This window comes from Onychomys torridus, chromosome 10 (assembly GCF_903995425.1).
Source record: "Onychomys torridus chromosome 10, mOncTor1.1, whole genome shotgun sequence".
In the NCBI taxonomy this organism is placed as follows: Eukaryota; Metazoa; Chordata; class Mammalia; order Rodentia; family Cricetidae; genus Onychomys; species Onychomys torridus.
Genome location: NC_050452.1, coordinates 81791569 through 81802622, shown reverse-complemented (window position 1 = coordinate 81802622; position 11054 = coordinate 81791569).

Below are 11054 nucleotides of genomic sequence, written 5' to 3'. Positions count from 1 at the left end.
ATTTTTAAATTAAATTAAAATTTTTATATCAGATCAATTATTAACTGAACCTGCAACAACTGAATTTAGATTACATTTGTCTGTCAAATTGTGTGTTGTGAATGAATGTACCTCCTACTTACAATAAGGAAATGATAGAGGAGGGGTTGACCCCTCTAGCCAGGACCCTCCTGAGTGCTCATTTCCACATGTGTACCTTAAAAATGTATTGAATCAGAGGCAGCAGAAGGTGGCAAGTGGAGAGACAGGTGTGGAGGCACATGTAATATGGCCAGATCCCGGCCTTTCCAATACTCAATTCATCTCTGTAAACCTTGTTTTCCTTATCTGCAAAGCAGCAAGAGAGGCAGTACTAGCCACACCCAGCATGGCGACCGACTAGGTGGCATTGTGGATGCCACAAGCGTTTGTGCAGTGAGGCAATAACCACCACACGTTGTCTGTTTGGAGCCCATTCAGCCGTTTATCTGCTCACACTGTCCATTTCTTGCTCAGTTCCACATCTATACTACTACCCTCTACAGCATTAAGTGTGCATTGTAATTCTTTAACATTCTCAATGGACTTGCTGTCAGTACAGAAACAGGACACTAACTGACTGGATGAGCAGGATACAAATATAAAAATTAGGGAAGGACCTCTTTTCATATGCATGCAAATATGAAAGGATAGATATTTTCTGGGGCTGTAGAAGTGTGTTCTAATAAAGGCAGGCAGCAGATGAAAAGAATTTATAATAGCTAAATTCCATATATTCTTGTTTCTGCTTGATAATCTGTCTTTGGTGAGTATGTAAATTTTTCTTCACAGTAGTTATTCCCAGCTGCATATGTGTGCTGCAGAAAGGAAGAGCATATGGAATACATACCGTGTATATATACATATAGGAATGCTGGCATGGGGTGTGTGGATTCACATGCATACACATGCACATACTTTCCATATCAGTCTATGCATGTCTATATGTAGAGAGGGAAATATGTATGTATAGATACATATTCCTTCTGCTCTTTTCATTGTGTTACGCATGTCAGAAGCAGGAAGAGCTCTGTTCCCCTCCCTGCTCCCCACCCCCCACAAGCTGGAGGGCCAGAAGGTGGGGCGGTACCTCGGGATAATGGCAGCAGAAGGCAAAGGGAGCAGACAGCTGGCAAGCTCTGTCCCAATATGCTTCCCTGAAAGAGACGAGGAAATTGGAGAAGATGCAATGCCTGAATGGCTCACTTTGCAGAAAAACAGAAGCCGCAAGGTAAAATTCCTTAGAATGCCATCCTTTTTAAAAGGATCTAGAATTGACGACAGCGTCACAACTCCGTAGCCTTCCGCAAAATGTGAATTTGTCAACAGTTTATCTTGGAAGGTGTTCTAGAAAGCAAAATCGACTTTTATCACCCCCTGAGAGTTGTCCTCATAAACTTAAACTGCCAAATGTGAGGTGTCTCCTTGGAGTTTTCTAGAACAAAAAGTACAAGACCTCTGGTTTCAAACACTGGGAGTGTAAGAATTTCTGGACAGCAGATATTCCGTAATGAGCACTACAACTTAAGCGTGTTAAATGAAACAATTTCAAAATGCCTACTTGTCATGCGAAACAAATTTTTTCTGATTTTATACTTTCTTGAAGACTCAGGGATCATTAGTATAAACAATTATCAGCAAATCAAATCATAGAGTTCCTGTGGGCTGCTGGGGTATGTGGGACTGTTTCCTGTGTGCAGCTGGGATGTGTGGGACTGTTTCCTGTGTGCAGCTGGGATGTGTGGGGACTGTTTCCTGTGTGCAGCTGGGATGTGTGGGACTGTTTCCTGTGTGCAGCTGGGATGTGTGGGACTGTTTTCTGTGGACTGCTGGGATGTGTGGGACTGTTTCCTGTGGACCATTGGAATGTGTGGGTCTGTTTCCTGTGGACCATTGGAATGTGTGGGACTGTTTCCTGTGGACCGCAGGAACGTTTAAGACTGTTCCAAGTTTTTCTCTCTTGTTGCTCAGGGCCATTGTTTTTCACAAGGTCTGTTTTGCTGCTTTTGAGTCAGTCATGAACTTGGGTTCTGTAGTCCCGTTGTTGGTGCTGTTACAAAGCAGGCAATCAACTCCAAGTGAGGACTCAGGGTTCTCCTTGCAAAGGCCTTGTCCTACACAGTGTGATGAAAGCGTTCTTGGTTGTTGGCTTTCTGTCTTGTCAGTAGTGAGGTTGATGGAAGGCTGCATTCTGAATATGAGCACAAAATAAACCTCTTTCTTGAATATTATGACTGTTTTAAGATGCTTGAGTTTTGTCCTTGTGCCCTAATTTTCTTTTCTTCTAATTTTGTGTGTGGGTGTGTATGTGTGATTATGGGTGCACACATGTGGATGGCAGAGGACAGTTTTGGGTATCATTTCTCAAGCACAGTCTGCCTTGTTTTGTGAGGCATGTAAATAAAGATAAAATGTGCTCTGTGTGCATATGTAATAGATATGTATATCTTATATATATATTTATATATAATTTTATATGAAATATGTAACTTGCTTTGCAAATTTACAAGTGTAGAATTCTTGTTCTTTTATTTCTTGAAAAGTGTGTGTGTGTGCATGAGTGTTTACATGGGTGTATGCATGCATATGTGTGTATGTGCTTATGGGGGCCGATGTTGGGTATCGTTCCTTAGGCATCTTCTTCCTTGGATTTGCAACAGGGTTTTTCACTGTTCTTGGTTTGCCAAGTATGCTAGTCTGTCTGTCTGTCTCTCTGTCTGGCCAGTGACACCGAGGATAGACCTCTCTGCCTCCTCTCCAGCGTAAGGATTGCAAGTAGATGCTACCATGCCTGGATTTTTTTTTTTAAATGTAAGTTCCAGAAATAAAAATCTGATCCTCATCAGGGCATGGCCAGCACTTTACAGACTGAACTGTCTTCCCAACCTCCTAATTTTATTTCTACAATTAGACTGTATGCTCCTTGGAACATAGCCTACTTCATGTTCCATCTTATTCTGAAAAACCCCAAACACAATACTCTCCATCGAAAGTAGGAACTTCTCACATATTGAGTCCAGGGTATTAAAAAATAAGTAGTTAATATTAGAACAGGTATAGAGTGTTAGGCTGAGGGGAGCCATCCTGTCCAGAAGAACAATCTCAGTGGGGAGAAGCCTGGATTCTTTGGCCATGTGGGAGTGTTAATGGAGTAAGAGTTTTGGCAGCTAGTTAGCTAGCTACCTGATGAAGATATTCATAACCAGGAGTATTAGTCAAAGTTCTCTAGAGTAACAGAACTTAAAGAATTAATCTCTTTCTATATATATAGAGAGGATTTATTAGGATGAATTACAGGCTGCTGTCCAGCTAATCCAACAATGACTGACTAAGAACTAGAAGTCCAGGATACCTGTAGTTGCTCAGTCCACAGGGCTGGATGTCTTCACAGGTCTTTAGTATATGTTAGAATCCTGAAGAAACAGGCTCTAATACCAGTGAAGGAATGGATTTGTTAGTGAGATGGGGCCAAGCAGGCAAAGAGCAAAAACTTTCTTCTTCCATGTCCTCATATAGGCTACCAGCAGAAGTTGTGGCCTAGATCAGATGTGTGTCTTCCTACCTCAAAACCCATGTCAAATGCATGTCTTTTCCTAGCTCAAAAGATGTGGATTAAAAGTGTGTCTATGTCAAACACCTGGATTAGAAGTGGATCTTCCTTTTTCAGATTAAACAGAAATCCCTCACAGGTATGCCTTCCATTTTTGGATTTTAGTTAATTCTAGATGTAATCAAGTTGACAGCAAGGAATAGCCATCATACCGGGAAATATGTGCAGGGCAGAAATTACCTCAGATGTGGCTATATTTGCTTTCTGTGGGGCACAGGTCACTAGCACCATGGCTTGGTGCCAAGATGGTCTCTTTGAATAGACTTGCAAATTTATATTTGCAAAATATAAATTTTATATTTATTTATATATAATTCATAGTTATATAATATAAAATTTATAAAACTAACATTAGCAACAGTTTATATCATTTGTATAAACTATGGGAGGAAAACACCCTTTTCTGTATTTTATGTGACTTCCTGGTATTTATCAGAATTCCATATGATGAAAACATGTTTGAACTCTTGGTTTGTATTCATTATATTTGTTATTTTACAGCTGATGTGCTAACTTGCCCTGTGGAATAAGGGGTCTGCTTATTTTTCTAAGCAGTATTCATTTCTGTTTCATGTTGGTTTGGAATTTGGTTAGAGTCAGAACATGGAATCCCTGGCATATTTCCCAGTGCTCACTTGTTGATTTGGTATGCTTAGACCTAAGTCTTGCTAGTTTCATGGTTTGCCAAATGCTCATATGGGGTGCTGTTATTTCTGAAGCAGAAGCCATTGACATTTTTGCTTTGGAGGGCCCAGTCTGAACACACAGACAGGCTGTCCCTGAAAGATGACTAGTGGGAGCTGGCTTTCTGAGCTGACTATCACATTTTTAGGAATTTTCAAACTGGTTGGTAAATGGTTCTAAATTAACCAAGGTGGGATTATTTCTACTTCCACAACGTAGACCATGGAAGGTATCACATATGCTCCTCCCTAATCCAATTGTTAAACTTTCAGGGTGAGTCACATGCGGTGGATGTGCTGGAGGTCAAGCCCAGGCTCATGTGCTGTGCCCACCAAGCACCTGTCTCACCGTTTACTTCTGTCTCCAGCCAATGATTGAACATTAACCACATATTACTGTGAGTGTTCCTTGTGATGCTGGGTTCAAGGAAAAGTGCTTGTTTTTCATCCACTCTGTGAATGTGTGATGGGATGTTTGTCTTCACTTCTTGGAGAAAGCAGGAAGAATCTTGACAACAGATGTGAATGTACTGGAAGCAACTGATAGAATTTAGATGACACATACATGTGAGCTTGTGTCTCCTGGTTTCATTCTGTGGTTTATGAATAGGTAACATTAGCAAAGTTAGTGACATTTTTATCTAAATTTTTTAAATGTACTAATGGCTAGGGCTGGAGAGATCACTCAGTAGTTAAACAATGTTCTTGCAGAGGACCAAAGTTCAGTTCCCAACATCCACATGCACAGCTCACAACCACTGTTACTCTGGCTCTCCAGTACACATGGGTGTATTTTACAACCATCAGTATCTCTGGCTGCAGGGGTTCCAACTCTCTTGTCTGACCTCTTGGACATTTGCACTCAAGTGCATACCCCTCCCCCCAACACACATGAATAAATCTTTAAAATATGCTACAGGCTAATGAATATGACACTCTTTATAATATTATCACTAATTTATTCATATTTGCCTCTTTAATCATTACTCAAATAGGGACAAGTACACTTCCCTTTACAAATGAGGAGATTGAAGCTCAGAAACATTGAGTGACTTATTTTGGTTCATGGTGGTATGGTAGATCTCTGGATGGCCTTGGGCTGACTCACAGTTCTTTCTTGAGAGCAGTTAAACATAGGAATGTAGCCTCCTGAAATTGATGACTCGGGTTCTAGTCTGTCTGGCCAGAAGGATGTTCCCCAGCAAGTAACAAGACAAAGATGGCTGTGTTCTGGGGCCCCTCAGTCACAGTCACACACGACCTGTGTAGACAAGATTGCATTTGACCTGACCATGGGTGACCCATTCTCTATGATTCCTAGATTTGTGTTATATTTGTGCTGTGGAAATAATAAAGCTGTTTCCTGTCACTCAGATATGTGCTCTGTTTTACTGGCAACTAGTGCACAGCAAGCCTCTATCATGATGTTTACACAGCAGTGATTAGAAGAGTGAGCTGGAATGTGAACAGGCTGTCTGGTTCTAAACATTTTCACCCATGAGGTCATAGCAGAGAGTAAATGACTGCATATATGTCAATTAGTGAGAACACCACCGACCAAGGGCCAATTTTTATACACATTGGCTATTAAAATCTTTTGAAAAGATACAAGGATATTACTAAATATTATTGAACATGATCAATAATAGTACTGCTTCATACTCATTGAAAGGAAGCAAACACACCTGGAATACTTGCTCCTAAACACTGCTATAGTATTTATGTTTATTCATCTACTCATGATCTTTACATTTTAGTATGATTTTGACATGCTTTTATTTCAATGATCTCAATAATTTTTAGTTTTTAAATTGTGTCTAATCCTGTGGGAAGCAAGGCAAGAGATAAGTGAACAAAAAATGCAATGGGCAGAGAAGTTTGAAAACATCTGTAAGAATAATGAAGGGAAATGAAATTAGTGTTCTATTATCTAGAATATAAACAAGTGCTATTTAGTTCTCTTATTGCACTGTTTTTCTTGAGTTGTTTTTAATATCAAATATGTTTCCTTTATTTCTTTGCAACTATATTACAAGCATTTGTCCTAGAATATTTCCTACCTTATTGTAAGAAATCAATGCAATTTTGAAGAATAATTTCTTTTTAGTGCAGAGGAATGTTTATATTTGAATAAATGTTAATGCCTGATGTAGGTCTCCTTTCCCGTAAAATCAAGTGTATCTCACATTGTTGTGTACCCTTGATATACATTGGGAAAGACTAAGTGACCATTTTTGATGATTCAGACTGAAAAAAGTTAAATTTACTTTAAATAATCAACATTATATGTTACATATTTATCATTTAAAATGATATTACCAATTATTAAAAGCTTGCTATTATGATATTGTCAGAAAATAGTAAAATTGGTGTTTATAATCACTTGTTTATTGGTTATGTGTTTTGTTTCTTGATAGAACTTCACTTCATGACTTTCTGGTTCTCCTGAGAGCTGGTAGGTAGCTGGTGATAAGCGTATAACTGTGCTAGTACCCAAACAAGGCTTTGTCAGCATGTGCTCTGGTGTTCCTTGAAAATTGGTGGTTTTTTTTCCCCTTCCAAACATATGCATATCTGAAATTCAAATTGAGTGCGCCTTACCTCATGCACTCCTCCGTACCTCTAATGAGGTGGAAAAATGTACATTAATGATGGAACGTTATTTAGTGCTGAACAAAGTTAATTGCTTCTAATCACTGCTTACATCCATCTGGTTTTATGGTAGACAACAAACCTCTTCATTGGGCTTGCTCATTAGACATACTGTAAATCACAGTGATGCACTGGCGTCTTACATATTGTGCTCCTATTAGTGAAGCTGTGTTTTCATATAGCCCCAATGGCAGCATCAGGGCACACACCAACTTCTCCATATTCTGTCAGAACTGTAGGGAGCCATGGTAAGCTGGCTCCACAGGCTCACTTGGAAGCCATAGAGAGCCTGCAGAGGCTGGAACAGTATGGTGTCTTTGCTATCAAACTGGAGCAAAGGAGGAAATACTTCCTTCTACTGTTATGATTGACAAGTATACACAGAGGCCAAAAGACATGAATCAGGGTTTGAGGAGCTGGGAGATGGCTTGGTGCTTAAAAGTTCTTCCAGAGGACCTGAGTTTGGTTCCTACCACACAGGTTTGGCAGGTCACAATAGCCTGTAACTCCAGCTCCAGGGCATCTGATGCCCTCTCTGTCCTCTGTGGGATAACCCCCAACACACAGATACATACATACAAGTAAAGACAAGTATAAAAATAGAGTCAGGGTTTGCAATTGAGGTAGGTACAATCTTTAAACATGGGTCTCACACTAATGGCTTCTAAAATTTCAAAGATAAAACAAGATTTACCAGAATTTTAGGAAAAAAGGTAAATACATGAAATGTGATAGTCAATAGCTTTAGCATAGCACAATTAATTACACCTAAGCTAGAACTAATCAAATTCTTAATGATACAATTAATTATACCACTGACTGATATTGACCAATCATGAGGATTTAGGAAACTGACAGAGAAATAGAACCTGCAAATGACAATCTAAAAGAAACCAAGAGGTTATAATTATCATAATGCATTACATTGTTGGAACTTTTGGTGATTAAAAGGGAACCGTATCTAAATTAATAAAAAAAAAGAATGAAGAAGGAAGGAAACAGGAAGAGAATGAGAGAAAGGAAGGAGAGAGGGAAGGATTGGCAGGAAAGGAGAAAGGGAGGGAGGGAGGGAGGGAGGGAGGGAGGGAGGGAGGGAGAGAGGGAGGGAGGTAGCAGGGAGGTAGAAAAAGGCACTAAGTCATTGATAGCACTTTTCCTGTTTGGTACTTCTCTAACTCTTCCTGTTCAGGATGAATGACTTTAGGGAGATGCCTAGTCATAAAAGAATCAAAATCTAAATCTGAACAGCCATGTAGGTACCATCTGACAATGTATGCTCAATTCATGCCATAACTGACATAGCTGAGACATAGAAATATCGAGACATGTCCCAAGCTAAGTTAAATAGTTTCCTCACTGCAATGCTGGAGTTAAAGGACATATTAAATCATCAAGACATTGATTGTTTTATAACTTCAATAAGCAATGGGACTTGAGCACACATATTGTGCACTCCACCCTTGAACTTTCAATTTTGTGCCTTGTGTGGGAAACAAAGAAACAATGAAGTGAACATCACCCCTTTGTTGGGAAAACAGTTTAGATAGTGTGGAGTATGAAAGTCGTATTCAACTCTACCTGAAAGCATTCTTCATCTAAGATAGACAGTGCAACTTGAGGTCTAACTTAAAACTTATAAATCTAAGACTTATTAAAATTGATAATTCATTTATAGAACATATAATAATTATTACTACACTTATACCATTATCAAGGGAATATAAATGAAATTTTACTATATTTCAATTTTTAATTATTTTTTCTCTAACTTCAGTCCCTCATTTCATTTTCTGTTAATGCCCTTATTAAATTAGATATCTGTGTATTCCTTGCATCCTATTACCTTTAACACCGGGTTGAAATTGAGTAAACTGAGCTTTTTGCACAGGTGCAATTTGGGTGCCAAGAGTTTGCTTAGGTTTTTCAGTGGCCAACCTATGTTTAATTCAATTCCTGCTCCTTTAAAACATTGTTCTTCTAAGTATGTACTACTTATGGAAATTGTTTACCTCTACCAAAATATTTATACCCATCTTTCTTCTTTATAGTTGAGAATTATGCACACCATATGCACGTGTAATACATGACAAACAACATATACACATATGTATAGAATTAAACCAATAGGAGCAGAACTCTGAATAAATTGTACATTTTTGTGCTATGCTTAGTTCTTACAGTAATAGCCTAATGTATTTTATGCATAAGCCATCCCTTTTATAGATGGTTTGATTTGATTTGATGACTGAACCAAGATTCTCAGAGCTGTTTTGGCACTCTCCTTTTCTCTTTCTTCTCTTTAGCATTCACCATGAGTGGAAGGCCAGTGTGAGCTTGGTTGATTGGATGAGAGTTAAATGAAGAGTAGCCATTATTTCCATTGCTTTGATTATGCCATCCTCACAACATGATGGACCTTGCTCCATTTCCCTCTGGTAGACCTGACAGACTATAACTGACCTAATTGATACCAGATGACAGCTCAAATAAGGCTTAATAAAGAAGAAATCACACTAATCTAATGAGCAAGCTGTTGTGATATTGGCTTATTGGAAGCTGTGGTATAAGCCCTTCATTTCTCTTTATTCTCTATGACCAGAGCCCCTAGTATCTTTATCTGGTGTGCTAGAATCTCAGGACTAAAATGGACTTAGTGGATCATGTGTCCCATTGCCTACTGGTTGTGCTGTTAAGCATACATTGAAAAATCGTTCCAAGTTCAAATATTATGAAAAGATGAAAGAATAGTACAGTGATCATGTAGACCCACTCTTCAATATTTCTTCTGTTTTGGCATATTCTCTGTCTTTCTTTCCCTATCTGTTTGTGTTCATGTTTCTGAATAATTTGAAAAATATGTGGATCATAATAATCAAACTCCCTCTCTGAGCACTTCATCATATAGTTCATAACAATAGGCATTTTCCTACATAAGTATAAATCATTATCAAATTAATTATAATATCCAGTCTATGTAAAAGCCCCTAAAATCATTGCCACACAGTTTTAAAAGACCTAATTTGTTTCCAAACCAAATCTAGGCAGTAGGGAGAGAGATTGTTAAGAACAAAGAGAAATGACATAGGTGTATGAAAAGGCTATATGAACCCTATTAATTTATAGGCTACTTTATTAAAAACTAAAAGTCATGAGTAAAACTGAAAATCCAATAAAAATGTTCAACATTTCCTTGCATAATAAATGCCATGACCTCATTTTGCATTTTCTTTTCAATAGTCTCAAATCTGCCATTATCCCAAAGAACCAAGGAACAAAATCTAAGCTAGTGTATGCTTATTGCTATAAAAAATTCATTATCTGTATGGCTTTTCCATGGAATAATGTGTGTGTGTGTGTGTGTGTGTGTGTGTGTGTGTGTGTGTGTGTGTGTTGTTTCTATGAATGATTGCATTTCAAATTTAATTTGAATATGGTTAATTAACTTTTTGGTATATATCAAATATATATATATATATATATATATGTATGTATATATCACACATATAAACTATGCTACAAGTTTGGAAGTATGGCACCTAGCTGTATTAACATTGAGCTGTGTTTTCCAAATTATACATGTATATATGTGTATAGTAGTTTCAAAAATAACACCAATAAAATTAATCTAAATCAAAGTAAAAATTTACCTGTGACTTGCAGCTTTTCTCTTTAGACCACCCCCACTCCAGAGGTAGAGCCAGAGTTTTGTGCCAAAAGTCACTTGTTTATGTTTTGTTGGAGCCAGAGTCTCAGGGTCTCATGATGTGCCTGAGGCTGCTGTGAAACTCATTATGGTCCTGTTCCTCCACCTCCCTGGTACCAGTGTTATAGGCACACACCACCATGCACAGTGAGAAACAGCCACTTGGAATAGTTTTTCTGCATGGTTATGTTATTCATTCAAATGCATCATCAGTTATATTTATTTGTTTCCCATTTGGGGATTTACTTTTATTTAAATTGAGATTTCATGATGTAAGATTTACACAGTTTAAAGTCTCTAAGTGTATAATAGTACCTGTCGGATGCTCTGTGTGCCACTAAAGCTCTCCATTTCTATGAATCCTGCCTTGAATGAACGACACTTTTAG